Source organism: Mus musculus, chromosome 8 (genome assembly GCF_000001635.26).
Source record: "Mus musculus strain C57BL/6J chromosome 8, GRCm38.p6 C57BL/6J".
NCBI lineage: Eukaryota > Metazoa > Chordata > Mammalia > Rodentia > Muridae > Mus > Mus musculus.
The window spans coordinates 77528513-77547697 of NC_000074.6; positions in this window are offsets into that span (position 1 = coordinate 77528513).

The following is a 19185-nucleotide window of genomic DNA, read 5'->3' on the forward strand; positions in this document are numbered from 1 at the left end:
TTGCTGGCCCATGATGCCTGTTGTTGAGGAAAACCCACCGGAAAGCAAATAATGATGTCTTAAGGAAATATAGGGCCTTATGGGCATCTCAGCGCCAGGGTGCTTGCTTAGCTTGTGCGAGGCAGGGAGTACAGAACTGCCAAGAGAAAAAGGAGGAAGAGGAGGAGGGAGAAGAGGAGGAAGAGGAGGAGCAGAAAGGGAAGGAGAGGATATAGAACTAGAAATAAGCTCCCCTGTTCTCTTATTTTGAACATAAACATTTTTCAGTCTCCTTAATATTTTTTCCTAGAATATGTTGTTAGAGATGTAACTTTGAAACACTTAAAATTTTGTTGGTTTGGTTTGGTTTTTGTTGTTGTTTTGAGACATTTTCTCTGTGTAGCTCTATTCTGAAAAAAACACCACTTAAGAAAATTATTTTTATGTAAGTTACATACGTTTAAAAAAATTAGCAGGACAGTGGTAGCAGACACCTTTAATCCCAGTACTCAGGGGGCAGAGACAGGTGGATATGTGAGTTTGAGGCCAGCCTGGTCTACAGAGAGAGATCCAGGACAGCCAGGGCTACACAGAGAAACCCTGTCTCTAAAATAAAATAAAATAAAATAAAATAAAATAAAATGTTAGAAATTCTGGGGAACGTTCCATTTATATTTTTAAAGATCATCAAAAAGGCCAGAGAGGTGTTACAGTGGTTGAGAGCACTTTCTGCTTCTATAGGGGACCTGATTTCAGGTCCTATCAACTACATGAGGTGACTCACAGCAATCGTAACTCCAGCTTCAGGGGGTTGACACTCTTGGCCTCCATGTGCACACATGTGGCACACACACAATTTAAATAGAAAGAATAAATAAATAGAAATAAAGGTATACACTACCAGGTATGGTAGTATATGATATAACTTTAGTCCCAGCACTTGAGAGGCAGAGGTAGGTGGATCTCATGAAGTCAAGGTCAACCTGGACCATGTAAACAATCTCAAACTGGGTGTGAAGGTTCATGAGTTTAGTTCCAGCACAGGAGGCAGAGGCAGGAGTTCCAGGCTAGCTTGGTCTACAGAGTTCCAAGACAGCCAAGGCTACATAAAGGAACCCTATCTGGGGGGTGGTGGGGGCGGAAGATTTGCACTTCCTCATAAAAGATTAAATGGATGAATCTAAAAGCAAAGGAAGCCAGGCGTGGTGGCACACACCTTTAATCCCAGCACTTGGGAGGCAGAGGCAGGTGGATCTCTGAGTTCAAGGTCTACAAAATGAGTTCCAGGACAGCCAGGGCTACACAGGGAAACCCTGTCTCAAAAAACAAACCAACAAAAAAGCAACAGGAGAAAGCACACGGAACGTGCCTGGCACGTAGTCTCTGTTCACCTTGTTAAAATGTCCCCCAGTTCTCAGCCTTCCTTTGCTTATACTGGGTCTCTTTGGAATGTAACTCAGTCTCCTGGACTTAACGGGGATTTATATGTTAATAACCCCAAATACATATCTGCAACACTGCAGACTCCTAGACTCACATCACTGGATATCTCTATCTGTATTCTTAACAGTATTTACCTTCCACAAACATAATTTCTACTCGCTGCTTCTAAGCCTGTCCCATGTTCAGCCTTTTCCTGTTACCTGATGTCAACATCATTTTTCCAACTGTTAAGGTCTCAAAAACGTTGGAATTAATCTGCCATCATCTTTCTCTCACAGTGTTTGACATAGCTGTTCCAGGCCAATCATGGCTATATAGTGAGCTATATAGTGAGCCTCCGCCTCGATGATGATGATGATGGTGGTGGTGGTGGTGGTGGTGGTGGTGGTGATGATGACGATGATAATGGTGGTGGTGGTGCTGATTCATTAAAAATCAAAACAAACAAAAAATTAGAAAAAGTCTAAGTGTGTAATAAGAGGAAACTAAGAAATTATGTTATTCCTAGATTGAATATAATCTTACAAAGTTAAATATAGTTTTTAAGAATTAAACACACCGTTAATGAAAATATTATAAAATAGCAAGAACACTATGAGATCAATTTTGAAAATTTAGAATAGACATGTGAACAGAAGAAGTTGTTGAGAATACTAGCAGCAGTTGGCACATAGGAATCACACACAAGTGACATAATTACAGGCTCAAGAGTCATAGAAGAGACAGGCTACCCGCTTGCTAACCTGCTGAGAGCAGGTAACAAAGGTCACTAGCACAGGATGCAAATAGACTCTCGGAGCTTTCATCTGATGAAAAGGGTCTTACTGGATTCATTGTTAATGAAAATCACTCTCGCACAGCATACTTAGTAAATAGGAAAAAGTCTTCCTGGTGCGTTCAGGAGTGCAGGCCCTTTAGTCTGCAGGATGCGGCGATGAGCTGACTGAGCAAGTCTTCAGGAGTGAATGAAAATGTGTTTCCCAAGAGCCTCTCAGCAGTTCTAACTTGCTTATAAGAGGATTTATCACGGGCGGTAGTGGCGCATGCCTTTAGTATGCCTTTAATTCCAGCACTTGGGAGGCAGAGGCAGGTGGATTTCTGAGTTCGAGGTCAGTCTGGTCCACAAAGTGAGTTCCAGGACAGCCAGGGCTATATAGAGAAACCCTGTCTCGAAAAACCAAAAAAAAAAAAAAAAAAGAGGATTTACAAGAGCAAGCTATAAATGACTCCTCATAGCTGGGTGCTGGTATCCTACATCTTTAATCCCAGCACTTGGGTGGCAGAGGCAGATGGATTTCTGAGTTCAAAGCCAGCCTGGTTGACAGAGCAAGTTCCTGGACAACCAGGGATACCCTGTCTTAATGAATGAATGAATGAATGAATGAATGAATGAATAGTTCATTAGGTTTAGTGCTACATCAATTTTTTTTGTTTGTTTGTTTTTGTTTTTTTAAGACAGGGTTTCTCTGTGTAGCCCTGGCTGTCCTGGAACTCACTTTGTAGACCAGGCTGGCCTCGAACTCAGAAATCAGCCTGCCTCTGCCTCCCAAGTGCTGGGATTAAAGGCGTGTGCCACCACGCCTGGTGCTACATCAATTTTTAATCTCACATTTTTCTCAGACTTTAAGTGTTGAGTTTTAAAAAGTTATTTCTTGGGATTTTATAATTTATCTCTTCTTAGTTACCAAGTAAGACACTCAGATGATGAAAATAAAGTTGTTCACAGCGTTTTAATCCTTCCCAGTTGAGTCTTACGCAAAGAACACACTAGTATGATTAAGAAGTCTGAGGAGGGGGCTGGTGAGATGGCTCAGTGGGTAAGAGCACCCGACTGCTCTTCCGAAGGTCAGAAGTTCAAATCCCAGCAACCACATGGTGGCTCACAACCGTCCGTAATGAGATCTGACTCCCTCTTCTGGTGTGTCTGAAGACAGCTACAGTGTACTTACATATAATAAATAAATAAATCTTAAAAAAAAAAAAAAAAAAAAAAAAGAAGTCTGAGGAGGAGCCAGAATGGGGGCATATGGTTGTAATCCCAGCTACTGTGGATGCTGAGACAAGAGGATGGCACCTGAGAAACATTGGGAGACCCCTACCCCCCAACACCCAAAACAGCGAAGGCAAAGAAATCCCTGTTTCTGTTTTGTTTTAATTTTATCTATTTTTGTTTGTTTGTTTTAGAGTCAGGGTTTTGAGGTTTGCAACAGGGTTTCTCTGTGTAGCCCTGGCTGTCCTAGAACTCACTCTGTAGACCAGGCTGGCCCGGAACTCACAGAGATCAACCTGACTCTGCTTCTCAAATGCTGGAATCAAAAGAGTGCACCACCACCTCTGGCTGACTTTTGCACTTGAAAGCACAAGCATTTTCTGCGGTACCAGCTTATGTTTTCTGAAAAATTACATAAGCAGCAGAATACAAAGTTCCCAAGGAGTGGAATAAACTGCAAAGCTGCTCAGAATCACTTGGGAAACAGCTTGCAGGTCTTGTTTGGGGGTGTTGTTTTGTTTTCATGAATCAGGTGACAAATGTGAACGGTGGAAGGTTCCAGGTGCGAGACCAGACAGCTAGGTTGTGAAGCCTTTGTTCCTGCCATTTAGTTTTGACACGGGCAAGGAGATTAAATGACCGCACACTTGATAACAAGAGCCTGACATTTGCGGGACTTTGGCTGCAAAACTAGAAGTGCACTAGAACACAGCCATGTTGCCTGTTTGTAACATTAAACAGAATTTACTGAAAAGTCTTTAGAACAGATGGACGATCTGCAGGCGTGCCTCTGACAGCTTCAGACTCTCCCGTGTGTACGTGTTTCTGATGCTCTTGTTTTGTCTTTTACGGACTGCTTTGGTGTTGAGTACAAAATAGGGTGGGAGGCAACGGCTTTATTTCTTTCTAAGAACAGAAGAGCAAAGTAAAAATTACCAACCTATGTTTCAGGATTTTCCCAATCCAATTACCTTAGTGCGGAAGAGGCCCCGAGAGTGGACCGTGGGGGGGGGGGGGGGGAGGGGAAGGGAGGTGGAGCTAAGCATTGCAGAGACAGAGAGCATCTCAGAGTAGGAGGAGAACTAAGATGGCTGCAGATGTGTACCGGGGGGGGGGGGGGGGGGGGGTCTTTTCCAGGCTCAAGTAGCTATGATTTCACAAGGTTAGAAATATTGCGATAAAGCTTCTATCATTATCAATTGCCTCTGAAATTATTGTATTGGCATCTCATAAATTGTGATATTATTGATACATAAATCTGATTGGTTAACTAAGCATTAAGAGTCTTGCTTGATTCTACCGGGGTACTGGGTATTATGATATGTGGGCTGACTGCGGGGTGTGAGGTAGTGAGAGGAACTCAGGGGCCCCAGCCAGAGAGATGGCCTGTTGGGTGCCCTGTGGTCCAGCGCAGAGAGTTGGTGGGTTCATTTTTTTTTTTTTTTTTTGAGACAGGGTTTCCCTGTGTAGCCCTGGCTGTCCTGGAACTCACTCTGTAGACCAGGCTGGCCTCGAACTCAGAAATCCGTCTGCCTCTGCCTCCCGAGTGCTGGGATTAAAGGTGTGCGCCACCACACCCGGCTTGGGTTCATTTTTTAATATCTCCCACAACAAACCTAAAAAACAAATATCTAAGATTTAGGAGGGTCAGGCCACCTGGACTACATAGCCATACCTCCTCCCCCAACCTCATCATCTTTAAAAAAAAAAAATCTCACCAGAATTAAATTAGTTCATCTCCAAAGATATGTATATGTGTATCACATTTAAACGTGACTATCAATGACAAACACGTTAAAACAAACACAAATCTGTAATATGTGTATTAAGAGTATGAATAAAAAGAAAACCATTCTATTCTCTCTCTCTCTCTCTCAGACTCAAGCACAGGTACATATGTGCACATGCGCACATACAAGCGTAGATCGTATCTTAAAGTACCTTGACCATCTCTAAGGGCAGTCTTCATTCAGTCTCTGTCTTATTAGGGGCTACTTTAGAGTATTTCTAATTGCACGATATTAAAATGGACACTTGAAACTGGGCATGGTGGTGCACACCTTAATTCTATCACACAGGCAGAGAGGCAGAGGCAGATCTCTTTGAGTTCAAGGCCATCCTGGTCTACATAGGAGTTCAGGATAGCCAGAGCTACAAAGAGACAAAACAAAGAAAAAAACCAAACCAAAACAATGTACCCTGGTTTGTCAACATGTGCACATTCAAACTACACACATTAATTAACTCCATACATGCTGAACAGTCTACAGATAGCAGCTGTGCACTTCCTGAAAATGTAACGGACTCAGCTAAGGAGGAGAGGCCACTAGCTATTGTCACTACCGGAGATGGACTAAAGAGCGGGCCGGTCCCTTTAGCTTTTGGTGGTCAGCCCCTTTCCTCACTCCCCAAGGTCTGCATCTAGTCTGCTGGTCTCTTCCTGGCTGTAGGCCACTCCCATCTGCCACCTGTCTCTCCATTACTTTGTGTCAGATAAATGACACTTGGGAATGGAATGTCCCGCAGGGTGGAGGTTGTCCCAGGCACTTGCCTCAGTTGTTGGGTAGTCTTTTCAGTCCCCAGTGGAGCTGACTAAGGTTTCAGCTGACTCGGGAGCATAGGCAGGGGTGCTACCCTTTCGTGCGCGACTAAGTTCTAGTCACGTGACCTTGGATTCTCTTTCTTACTGCAGCAAGTTGAGCCTTTATCTCCTTTTGCTGACAACCACAAAAACCTCTAACTGCAAGCCTTAGGTTTGTGTTGTAACTGTTGCCAACAAAACAAAATAAGAACCTCTCCATTATCTCTCTCAACACAAAAACAAATGTGGTCCTAATTATAAAAAGCCCTCAGCTGCACCTTTGAGCTTAACATTATCTTTTCACAACTTATTTGTCTACTCACTTATTTGTTTGTGGGGGTGAAGTGTAGTGATGCATGCATTTGGGGGTCAGAGACAACACACGCATGGAGAAGTCAGAGACAAAGTACCAGAGATAATGCACTCCACCGTGAGGCCCAAGTATTGAAATCAAGTCCCCAGGGCTGGCAGCAAGGTCCTTTGTCTACTGAGTCATTTTGCCAGCCCCAAGTGTAGCATTTCACTGAGAAATATAATTGTCGGGTCTTTGCTTATCACCCGCTATCCAGAAGTAATGAATGCTATTGATCCAATGCTACTGATCCGATCTATGATAAGGGTGTCTAACCATAAACTCTAAAATCCTGATCTCCATGGTGAATCCTACTGCTTATCAGGTGTGAGACAGGGCAGTACAGGCCCTCTGGTGGGCACTGAGAAATGTGCAGGGCATTTTCTGTTGTCACAAGGGCAGGATTTGGCATTGGATGGGTAAAGTACAGGGATGACACATACCCTACTGTTTGCGGAACACTTCCATACAAGATGCCAATGGCTTGGGCTGGAGCCCGCCAGGAGGCCAGGAGTGCCAGAAGCAGTCTTGCCTGCTGGGGCATCCCTAGTCTCTTGTCTCAGCTTCATTATTATACAGTGCTGTACCAGGCCTTATCCACTTACTTCTAAAAGCAGGGACCCATAGTTTCATGGGCTTAGACTGAGTCCTGGTGCATCCTTGAATCTGCTCAACAGAGCCTGTCTGTGAGAAAAGCAACAGTAGTGTTGGGACAAAGCAAGTTAGCAGTTCTCAAAATGTGGTCCTTAGATCTCTGAAAGTCCCTAGAAAGTATCTCAGAGGCTCTGATAGGTTAACTGTTGCGATCATAAAAAGAGAAAGAGCTATAAGAACATGCTCTAGCAGGGGTGCCTCAGCAGACCCATGCCAAGGCATCCCTTCCCCATGAGGGACCAGACACACACCGGTATAGTATAGAAGAGAGCTTATTCAGGGCCTGGGGAGGGGAGTTAAGAGAATAGCAGAAGCAGAGAAAGGCAGAAAGGAGAGAGTAGAGAAGTGGGGGGCCCCCCGGCCATGACCACGTAGAGTAAGGAGGAAGGGAATGGAGAGTGGGGGGGGGGGGAGCAAGGGTGCAAGAGGCAAGGGAGAGAAGCAGGAGTAGGAGAGAGAGGAGGCAGCAAGCAGCCCCTTTTATAGGGCTATGCCTACCTGGCTATTGCCAGGTAACGGTGGGGAGGAGCATGCGTGGCTGCTGCCTGGAACTGTGGGGGTGGAGTCCAGACAGAATACTAACATTAACACCATCTTAACTACAAGCCTGGGCATTACTTATTTTCATTGATTCACATCCGCACGGGTGGACAGATGGACAGAGTGATGAGGGGTTAAACGGGCGCATTAGCATGAATCCTGGCTGCAGTGCTCTGTACTCCTCACCAGCACAAGGAGATACTGCTAACCACGCGCTAAAGTTGCTAATTCCGTTCTGTTCACCCCTGAGTGCTCCTTGTTTTAAAATTCTATGTGACAACAAACTACTTCTCCTATATGCAGAATATGAGGCTGATCCTGAGCAAAGGTTTCCAAATCAGTTACTCCTCACACTTGATCGTATTTACTACTTTTAGAGAAGTAGATATGATGTACTGTTAGGACTGGGACCCGGAAATGGGGCGGAAGCGGAGCCGGAACCCAGAGATTTCAGAATCCAGAAACCGCATCAGGCTGCAGATCTAACTTTATTGTTCAATACAAAAGACTTATATGCAACCTCTCAGCCAATATGAGAGCAGTTCTGTGCCGGCTGGTGGTGGCCCACGCCTTTAATCCCAGCATTTGGGAGGCAGAGGCAGAGGTAGGCAGATTTCTGAGTTCGAGGCCAGCTGGTCAACAAAGTGAGTTCCAGGACAGCCAGAGCTATACAGAGAAACCCTGTCTCGAAAAAACAAAACAAAACAAAACAAAACAAACAAACAAACAAAAACCAGAGAGAGAGAGAGAGAGAGAGAGAGAGAGAGAGAGAGAGAGAGAGAGAGAGAGAGCGCACGCGCGCAGAGGGCCAAACCGGGGGATTAACACTTGCTGTGCTGTCGGATTGAATCTAATTTGCTTGAGGTAACTAGGTAGGTAGGTAGGTAGGTAGGTAGGTAGGTAGGTAGGTAGGGAGTGGGGGAGGGGTTGATTGCCTAGGGGGAATTTCCTTGAAGACAGAGGAAGCAGCGATTGCCCTGAGCTCGGGTCCATTGTTCTGTCTCACCAGTTTGTCAGGGCCACTTTAGATCTCCGCTTGTATAGTTGGATCAGGATTCCCAGAGCAGGCGCAGGCCCAGAACAGGCACAGGCCCGGCCATGGCATTGCACTCTCCATTCCACGTTTCCCTCCATAGGTTCACTACCACACCCCCCACAATGTGTTATCAAAGCATCACTGTGTCTTTCCTGTTTACATTTTAGATAATACAGGTCTACTTGTACATTCATACCATTTTAATATCTTACTCAATCAGTATCTGAATACCCATGCAATCACTTGAAGTTAATTTGACTATATATCTGAACACAACATACAAATTTCAGATACCATATATGGTTATTACATACCACAAAGAAGGACAAAGCTTTGCTATTAAATAACATCTCTTATTACCTTTCCGTGAGCTACAAAGAGTCATCTGGAAATTCTTTTAATTAGTTGTTGACAGTTTCATAACGCAGATAATGTGTTTTAATCATACTCATCCGCCACCACTACTTCCCATCCCGCTCCCATGTCCACAGAACCTTTCCTTCTCATCCCGCTCCCATGTCCACGGAACCTTTCTTCCCATCCCACTCCCATGTCCACGGAACCTTTTCTTCCCATCCCGCTCCCATGTCCACGGAATCTTTTCTTCCCATCCCGCTCCCATGTCCACGGAACCTTTCTTCCCATCCCGCTCCCATGTCCACGGAACCTTTTCTTTCCAACTACTTCTACTTGGATGTCTTTTTTTTTTTTTTAATTTTTATATGTAAGTACCTTGTAGCTGTCTTCTTCAGACACTTTTTCTTCCCTCTCCAGCCCCGCTCCCTCCGGGGCCCAAAGATTTATTTATTATATGTAAGTACACTGTAGCTATCTTCAGACACCCCAGAAGAGGGCATCAGATCTCATTACAGATGGTTGTGAGGCACCATGTGGGTGTTGGGATTTGAATTCAGTATCTTCAGAAGAGCAGTCAGTACTTTTTATTGATGAGCCATCTCTCCAGCCTGCCTTTTTTTTTTTTTTTTAATGATACACTGAGTTTGATTAAGATTGCTTTCTGGGGCTGGAGAGATGGCTCAGTGGTTAAGAGCACCGACTGCTCTTCCAAAGGTCCTGAGTTCAAATCCCAGCAACCACATGGTGGCTCACAAACATCCGTAATGAGATGCCCTCTCCTGGTGCGTCTGAAGACAGCTACAGTGTACTTAGATATAATAATAAATAAATATTTAAAAAAAGATTACTCTCTGTAAGCATGGCTGGGGGGCATTTATTAGGACATTAGCAACTTACAAGTGGCTATGCTGAAAAGGTCAGCTCAGGGACTTTGGGAAGGTCATGAAACACTCACCCCTCTGGTAGGGAGAGGCTAATTAGCATTTCTCAGACCACAGGGCTGGGACACATTCCAGAACTGCTCACCTTCAGATAAGGGAAGTCCTTGTCACCTCATTCCCTAAAGACCAATCAGTTTAAAGGGTGCACTGTTCTGCCAATCATGTTGTGCCTAGTTGCTGATGCTCTGTTCTGCCCCTGGAAACTATATAAAAACTCCCCAAACTGGTGCTGAGGGTCATTGCTTCTCCTTCAGGTCTGAGGCGACCCCAGTGCACTGGAACAATAAATTCCTCTTGCTTTTTGCATCTATCCCAGCTCCACGTGGTTCACTCAGGGGGTCCCTGGTAAGCTAAGATGAAAAATAATGTCTTTCCCTCTTCCATCTGGGCTTTTTTTTTTTTTTTGGTTTTCGAGACAGGGTTTCTCTGTATAGCTCTGGCTGTCCTGGAACTCACTTTGTAGACCAGGCTGGCCTCGAATTCAGAAATCCGCCTGCCTCTGCCTCCCGAGTGCTGGGATTAAAGGCGTGCGCCACCACCGCCTGGCCCATCTGGGCTTTCTATCTCTTCCCAATGTCCTTAAACACATTACTTGATTCTGAACTTCATGGGGCCAAGAAAGAGAGTTCTAAAATAGCAATTAAGCATAACAAATTCCTTTTGTTCCTCCTATTTCCTTTAGCAGAGTAGTTGATGAGGTGACTTCTGAAGCTATGTCAAAATCACATATTCCTTAGCCATTGTTTTAGCCGGTGTTCTAGCACTATGAAGAAACACCTTGACCAAGGCAGCTCTTATAAAAGAAAAGCATTAGTTGGGGCTTCTTACAATTTCAGAGGTTCGATCCATTATCCTCATGGAAGGAGCATGGCAAGCAGGCAGGCAGACAAAATGCTGAAGAAGAAGCTGAGAATTCCCTATCTGGATCTGCAGGTAGCAGAAAGAGAGGGAGACGGGGGGGGGGGGGGGGGGGGGGGGGGGGGCCTGGCTTGGGCTTTCTAGGCTTCAAAGGCCTTCCCAAGAGACACACTTCCTCCAAAAAGGCCACACTCCTATTACTGTCAAATAGTGCCATCTCTGTTGACCAAGCATTCAAATATATGAGTCTATGAGGGCCATTCTCATTCAACCAGCACAGTCCTGTTGCTTGAGATGGCACTGAATTGTCTACACATTATTTACCGAGATGAAACCAGTTTCAAATAATCTTTTCTAAATGAAAGAAATATACCATGCCCTTGAACCTTCAAAACTGTGAGCTAAATAAACCTCTCTTCTGTTAGCTACCTCCAGTATTCTGTTATAATAACAAAGGACTGGCTAGTGAACACTTTTATAATTTACCAATAAAAGACAACCAATTAAGAAAAGGCAAAGGGGCTTGGGATGCAGAGAATCTGTTTAGTCTATTAGTATATATTGAGAGTGGGAGAATCTGTTCAGTATATTACTATACATTGAGAGTGGGACTTTTGTGACCAGTTCCTCAGTAACAAAAGGCCATGCAAAGTGATGCAGCCTACAGTCCCATGTGCTCAGCTCCCTGAAGCAGGGGAATAACATGTTCAAGGTCAACCTGACCAACATAGCAACTCTTTGTCTCTTTCTCGCCCTCTTAAACTCGCTAATGTCTGAACAAACCTTTGTCCAATGAAGAAGGTATTCAAGTAACCAGTAAGCCCAGCAGTGATTCTAAGTACCACTGGTCATTAGAGAATTACAAATGAAAAGCACAGTGCAGTGGGGGGGGGGGGGCATGGTGACTCAGCAGATAAAAGGACACCTGTGACCAGAGTTTGATGGTTGGAACCCACCTAGTAGAAAGAGAGACCTGACTCCCGCAAGTTGTCCTCTCTTTTGCTCTGCAAAAGAAAACAAACAAACAAAAACCTTAAGTCGGCCGGGCGTGGTGGCGCACGCCTTTAATCCCAGCACTCCGGAGGCAGAGGCAGGCGGATTTCTGAGTTCGAGGCCAGCCTGGTCTACAAAGTGAGGTCCAGGACAGCCAGGGCTATACAGAGAAACCCTGTCTCGAAAAACCAAAAAAAAAAAAAAAAAAAAAAAAACCTTAAGTCTACAATAAAATAGGACTTTATTCCACAAAAATAGCTATACACAAAATGATAGCCTAATTAAAAGTGTTGGCTGAATGTGCAGAAATCAGAGCCCTTACAATATTGGTGGTTGGAATATAAATTGTATAGCCTTCTTCTTCTTCTTCTTCTTTTTTTTTTTTTTTTTTTTGGTTTTTCAAGACAGGGTTTCTCTGTGGAGCTCTTGGCTGACCTGGAACTCACTCTGTAGACCAGGCTGACCTCGAACTCAGAAATTCACCTTCCTCTGCCTCCCGAGTGCTGGGATTAAAGGCGTGCGCCACCAACGCCCGGCGGTATAGCCTTCTTGAAACCATGTATGAGTACTTCAAAACTTTAAATACAGAATCAACCATGTGACCTAGCACTTGGTCCCTAGGTAAACATCTAAGAGAATTGAAAATGTATGTTCACACAAAACCTCCCATGTGAAAACTCACAACAGCATTATGCACTGCGGTGGCTTGGATGAGCCTGCCCCATAGGCGCAGATATTTGGATGCTTGGTGCCTAGTTGATTAACATTTGGCTAGGATTATGAGGTGTGACTTTCTTGGAGGAGGTTTGGGAGTAGGCTTTAAGATTTCAAAGCACACCAACCAAGTGTTCTCTCTGTGTCTCTCTGTCTCTCCTTGTTGTCTGTTCATCAGGATGGAAAGCTTTTCAGCTGCTGCTATATCACTGGGTCTGTCTGCTTCGTACCTTGTCTATGATCTCACTCTCTGAAACAGTAAGCAAGCTGCCAATAAATACCTTCTCTCATCAGTTGCCTTGGTCATGTTGTCTCTTCATAGGAATACAAGAGTAACTAAGACATTCATCAGTACTCCCAAATTGAAGTGAACCAAATGTCTATCAGTGGATGGATGAATAAGCTCAGTGCAGGACACCTACTCTGTGCAGGGATGACTTTGTGATGAACCATGAAAATAGACTCTGTGTTAAAAAGAAAGTGGTTTTGTTTTGGTTTGGTTTGGTTTGGTTTGGTTTGGTTTTTTTGGCAAGTTGACTGTGGTGGTGCACACCTTTAATCACGACACTCAGGAGGAACTGGCAGGTGAACTTCTGAGTTCCAGGCCAGCCTTGTCCACAAAACTAGATCCAAGACAGCCAGGATTACACAGAGAACCCTCCTCCCTTAACCCCCCCCCCCCAAAGAAAGCAGATTTTCAAAGACAGCAAGTACACAAGAAGTTTGTTTACTTTGGGGACAATGAAAAATTCTGGAATTAAACAATGGCAATAGTTATACAATATAGGGAATATCCTATACAAATATTATTGCAGTTGGAGAGATGGCTCAGTAGTTAAGAACACTGTCTGCTCTTCTGGAGGTCCTGAGGTCAATTCCCAGCAACCACACATGGTGGCTCACAACCATCTGTAATGGAATCCAATGCCCTCTTCTGGTGTATCTGAAGACAGCTAATATGTAATCACATGTATAAAAGTGAATAAATAAAAATTTAAAAAAATATTGAGGCCAGCAAAATGACTTGGTGACAACGTGAGTTCAATCCGTGGCACCCATAGGGTAAAAGGAGAGAAATGACTCCGAAGTTGTTCTCTGATGTCCACATGTGCAACAAGGTATACATGTGCTCTCCAAGGCAAATGTTACAAGTAATAATAAAAAAAATGCTTTAAACCATTGAGATGTATACTTTAAAACTATGGGTTTCCAGACATTGTGGAACACACCTTTAATCCCGGCACTCGGGAGGCAGAGGCAAGTGAACCTCTTGAGTTTGATGCCAGCCTGGTCTATAAAGCTCCAGGACAGAGGAATCCTGTCTTGAAAGACCAAAAAACAAAAACAATCAAACAAACAAACAAATAAAACCTATATCAATACTGAATTTTAAATTTTATGGTTTTTATTAACCTCAAGGTTTTAAGTTTTATAAAGAGGAAAAATGAGGGTATAGATAGGAAATACAATTTCTAGGGAAGAAGATAACATGAAAGCCTATAGAAAATGCAAATCTGGGCTGGCGAGATGGCTCAGTGGTTAAGAGCGCCGACTGCTCTTCCGAAGGTCCCCAGTTCAAATCCCAGCAACCACATGGTGGCTCACAACATTCCGTAATGAAATCTGATGCCCTCTTCTGGAGTGTCTGAGGACAGCTACAGTGTACTTACATATAATAGATAAATAAATCTTAAAAAAAAAGAAAATGCAAATCTATTAATTGGCTGTTTTAAAGATCAAGGGTGTGGATTGTTAGATTAGGTGGTATGACAGTGTATTCCCTGTCAGACTGGCATATCCTAGAACCCCCTGGAAGAAGGCCATGCTGTAGAGGTCACCTTGAAGCCCTTCCGTCAGTGAATGGCACCGTTGCCTGGCTATGATTTTGGATTGTAGAAGAGATAACTGAGCATAGCATGCCATCTTAGCTGGGCTTCTGTTGCTGTGATAAACACCAGGACCAAAAGCAAGATGGGGAGGGAAGGGCTGATTTGTCTTCCAGGTCCACATCCATAGTCTATCAATGAAGCAAAACAGGACAGGAGCCTGGTGGCAGGAACTGAGGCAGAGACCACGCTGTGCTGCTTACTGGCTTGCTCCCTCTGGCTCACTCAGCCTGCTTTCTTATAGGACTCAGGACTACCAGCCCAGGATGGTACCACCCACGATGGGCTGGGTCCTAATTGGCTTTCTATTCCTGCGGTAAAGACCATGATCTAAAGCAACCTGGCAAGGAAAGAATTTGTTTTACTTACATGTCTGGGTTACAGTCCGCCATTGCGGAACCCCAAGGCAGGAACTCAAAGTGGGAACCTGGAGGGAGCAACTGTGGAGGAGGATGCTTAGTGCCTTACTCCCCTTGGCTTGCTCAGCCTGCTTTCTTATATAGGAATGGCACCTCCCACAGTGGGCTGGGCCCTCCCACATCAATCATGATTCAAGAAAATGCCTCAAAGGCATGCCTACAAGCCAATCTGATGGAGGTAGCTTCTCAGCTGAAGTTCCCTCTTGTTACTGCTTAGTTGGCAGCACGATCCTGCCAGAATGGAGCCCCCAAATGAGCCAGACTGAAATCTCATGTAATAGCCAACTTCATTCGAAGCACCATTTCCTGTTTTGACGGTATTCAGGGGGTTAAGCAAGGTCATATGAGATAAGGTTGTATACAGTCACAAGGACAACCCGTGCTTGGAAACATCATCTTCTTCATAATAGTAGGTGATGGGTAGGTAAGCTGAAGTAAGCCCACTCCTAGTCACTACACTTGATGTTGGCACCAAAGGTCCCTCCAAGAACAACCCTTATTATGGAGGAACAGAGGTCACAAGACTTTTGTCTTATTTGCCTGGATTTTTCTCACTAGCTTTCAGAATTTTCTTTGTATAGCTTTATTCATGGATAGTGTTCTGACACCTCTTCCCAGAAAACTAACTAGCACAATATACATTTAGCATCTGCTCAGAGTTGTTCTTTTGTAGCCTCTGAAGCAGAAAATACAGCACTTTCATTAGCAACCACATTCATAGGTAACTTGCAATAAAGATAACCAAGCATCTTGAGTAACTCTCAGTCACATTAAAAATTGCACCTGGCCTGGAGGCCAGCACTCAGGACAACTTTGGTCCCAGCACTCAGGAGGCAGAGGCAGGAGGATCTCTGTGTGTTTGAGGCCAGTCTACTTTATGGAAGTTCTAGGACAGCAAGGGCTACACAGAGAAACTCTGTCTCCAAAAGACAAAACAAAACAAAACAAAACAAAACTGCAGAGCATGTAATAAGGAATTAGAACAAGCCTGAGGGCAGGGCGTGTGGTGGCACACGCCTTTGATCCCAACACTAGAGAGGCAGAGGCAGCCTAATTTCTGAGTTCAAGGCCAGCCTGGTCTACAGAGTGAGCTCTAGGATAGCCAGGGCTACACAGAGAAACTCTGTCTCGGAAAAAACAAACAAACAAACCAAAAACAAAACAACAACAACAAAAAAGAACAAGACTGGGCTGAGTGTTACAGCAAGGAGCAGCTAGCTCATGTCAACTGTCTGCCGTACATAAGAGTTGGAGGAGCAGCCTGCTCACACCAGCTCTTCAGCTCACGTCAGCTGTGTGTAACAGATAATCCAATGATGTAATGCTACAGAGTGACCACCCCTCGTAGGTAATAAAAGCAGAGGCTCACAACAGGCAGGCAGAGACCCCAATGCTGTGACAATGTAGACCATGGTGCTATCTGGCACTCCACCCTGGCTGCATTGAGATAAGAGGATCCAGAGGAAGGTCCCAGCAAGCCACTAACAGATTGCAGGCCTTATGTGAGCCTCTCTGCCACTTGCTTCTGAGTTAAGCACACCATGTATCATTTTCTATTTTGCTTTCTTTTTCTTCTCTCTCTCTCTTTTACTTTCCTTTTTCTTTTTCCTTTCCTTTCCTTTCCTTTCCTTTCCTTTCCTTTCCTTTCCTTTCCTTTCCTTTTCTTTCCTTTTCTTTTCTTCTCTTTTTTTGACATAGGATTTTTCTGTGTAGCCCTGGCTGGCTCTGCAGACCAGGCTGGCCTCAAACTCAGAGACACCCCCCCCCCCAGCTTTTGTCTCCTGAGTGCACCCCATGCTCAGTTCCATTGTGTTTCTTAAGATGACCAGGTATTTGTTCTATTTTGCCAGTTATACTTTTGCAAAAGACCTCATATAGTATCTACAAACTATATTATATATAAAGAAGCACAAATGACCTGTAGCAGACCTATTTTTCTTACCTCTTATCTTAGATCTGGCAGTCCATGGTTATCTGAGTATTTTAGGAGCTACAGGAAGGAAGGTTGTCATTTATCTTTTTACAGTAGTCACTGTCCACAGGTAGATCTTAGAGGTGATAAGAAGATAATCAGACCTGGCTTCTTTAATTTTTTTCTGTCCTTTCTATACTTCCTGCCTAGTCTCTGCTCCATCTCTCTCTTTTAAAAGATGTATTTTTTATTATTTTAATTATGCATATGTCTGTTCACGATGTTAGATCCCCCGATCCCCTGTCTTAGGGTTTTATTGCTATGAAGACACACCATGACTACAGCAACTCTTGCAGAGGAAAACATTTAATTGGGGCTGCATTACAGTTTCGGAGGTTTGTTTCATTATCATCGTTGCAGGATGCATGGCAGATTGCAGACAGACATGGTACTAGAAAAGGAGCTGAGAGTTCTACATCTTGACCCATGAGCCTATGTGCCACATGGGAGACCACAGAAGGAATTAAACATTCTTGCTAGCATGTTTAAAAGACACACAATCCAGGTACTTTATTTACAAGTTTTAAGCCTAGATTGGGCAAGATTGGCGCTATTGACTTGTTTCCCAATATCCCTCGTTACTTGCTGTTTTTCCTGGCCATGTGCTCAAAGTCTGTTTCCTCTCATGGTGGCTTTCTCCGCCCTATGTCTCCTTCTTTCTCTTCTCTCTCTCTACCTTGCAATCCCCAGTCAGGTAGCTGAAAACCTGCCTACCTCTATCTACTGCTCGATGACAGACTTTAGCCTTTGTTTTGTTTTGTTTTATTTTGTTTTGTTTTGTTTTGTTTTTCAAGACAAGGTTTCTCTGTGTAGCCCTGGCTGTCCTGGAACTCACTTTGTAGACCAGGCTGGCCTTGAACTCAGAAATCTGTCTGCCTCTGCCTCCCAAGTGCTGGGATTAAAGGTGTGCGCCACCATGCCCGGCACACTTTGGCCTTTTATTGACCAATTAACTTGGGGAGCAAAGTTATATAGCATCATTTGGTATGCATGAGGTATACATCATTTGGTATCCTCATCCTTGAGGATCTCCTCGTGAGGGGGGGGGGCAGGTATCAGAGGGCTAGTATTTAGCGTTTGAATACATAGTAGTACCAGTCACTACAGGAGACCTCAAAGCCTGTCCCTACAGGGACACATTTCCTCCAACAAGACCACACCTACACCAACAGGGTCACAACTCCTAATAGTGCCACTCCCTATGGGCCAAGCTTTCAAACATATGAGGCTATGATAGGGGTCATAACTATTCAAACCACCACATCCTCAGAGCCAGAGTTACAGGAGTTTGTAAACCATCCGATGTGGATCCTGGAAACTGAGCTTGTCCATTGGAAGAGCAGTACATTCTCTAAACCACTGAGCCATCTCTCCAGCTCTGGACCTTCAACTCTGACTTGATAAAAGTAGAACTGGTGCACTGTGCAGGATGTAATGAGTAAATTCTTCAGTAGAGAAGAATTGACACTGGAATGCTGCCCACAGAAACTTTATTTCTCTATGGTTTGTTCTTTTCCTGCTTCTGTCATGGAGACATGCCCCCTCTGAGAACCATTCATGTACTCTAGCTGCTTCAGGTTCTTGGGTCAAGTCAAGGAACAGAACAGATTAAAAAAAAATCAGGGGCTGGAGAGATAACTCAGTGGTTAAGAGCACCAACTGCTCTTCCAAAGGTCCCAAGTTCAAATCCCAGCAACCACATGTGGCTCACAACCATCCATAATGAGATCTGACTCCCTCTTCTGGAGTGTCTGAAGAAAGCTACAGTGTACTTACATATAATAAATAAACATATATATATATTTTTTTAAAAAAATCAGAACAGAACATAGGAAACTTTGCCCTGTGGAAGAAGAAAGCCTTTCCGTAGGATAAGATAGTTTGCAAAATAAAGCAATTCAGCTGAAGCAGAAATTCACATGGTGATAGAATGACTAATCTAGTTGCTGTGGACAATAGGCAATTTATGGGAAGAGGGGTTGTCTTAGTGAGGGTTTCACTGCTGTGAACAGATGCCATGACCAAGGCAACTCTTATAAGGACAGAATTTAATTGGGGCTGGCTCACAGGTTCAGCGGTTCAGTCCAGGCAGGCATAGTATAGGAAGAGCTAAAAGTTCTACATCTTGTTCCCAGGGCAAACAGGAGAAGACTGACTTCCAGGGAACTAGGATGAGGATCTTAAAGCCCACACCCACAATAACACTCTTCAACAAGGCCACACCCACTCCAACGAAACCACACCTCTTAATAGTGCCATCCCTGGGCTAAGCCTATTCAAACCATCACCAGAGGTTATTTCTGAGTACGGTTTTAGGGAACACAATCCTTTATAGTAAGAAGGCAGGGGTTGCAAGAACCAGAGATAGCTGATCTCATCGAACTGCCAAGCAGAAGAAAGAGAGTTGGATAAGCCTACTAAACCCCAAGGCTGGACTCCAGTGATCCAATTTCTCCCCGGAAACTCTACT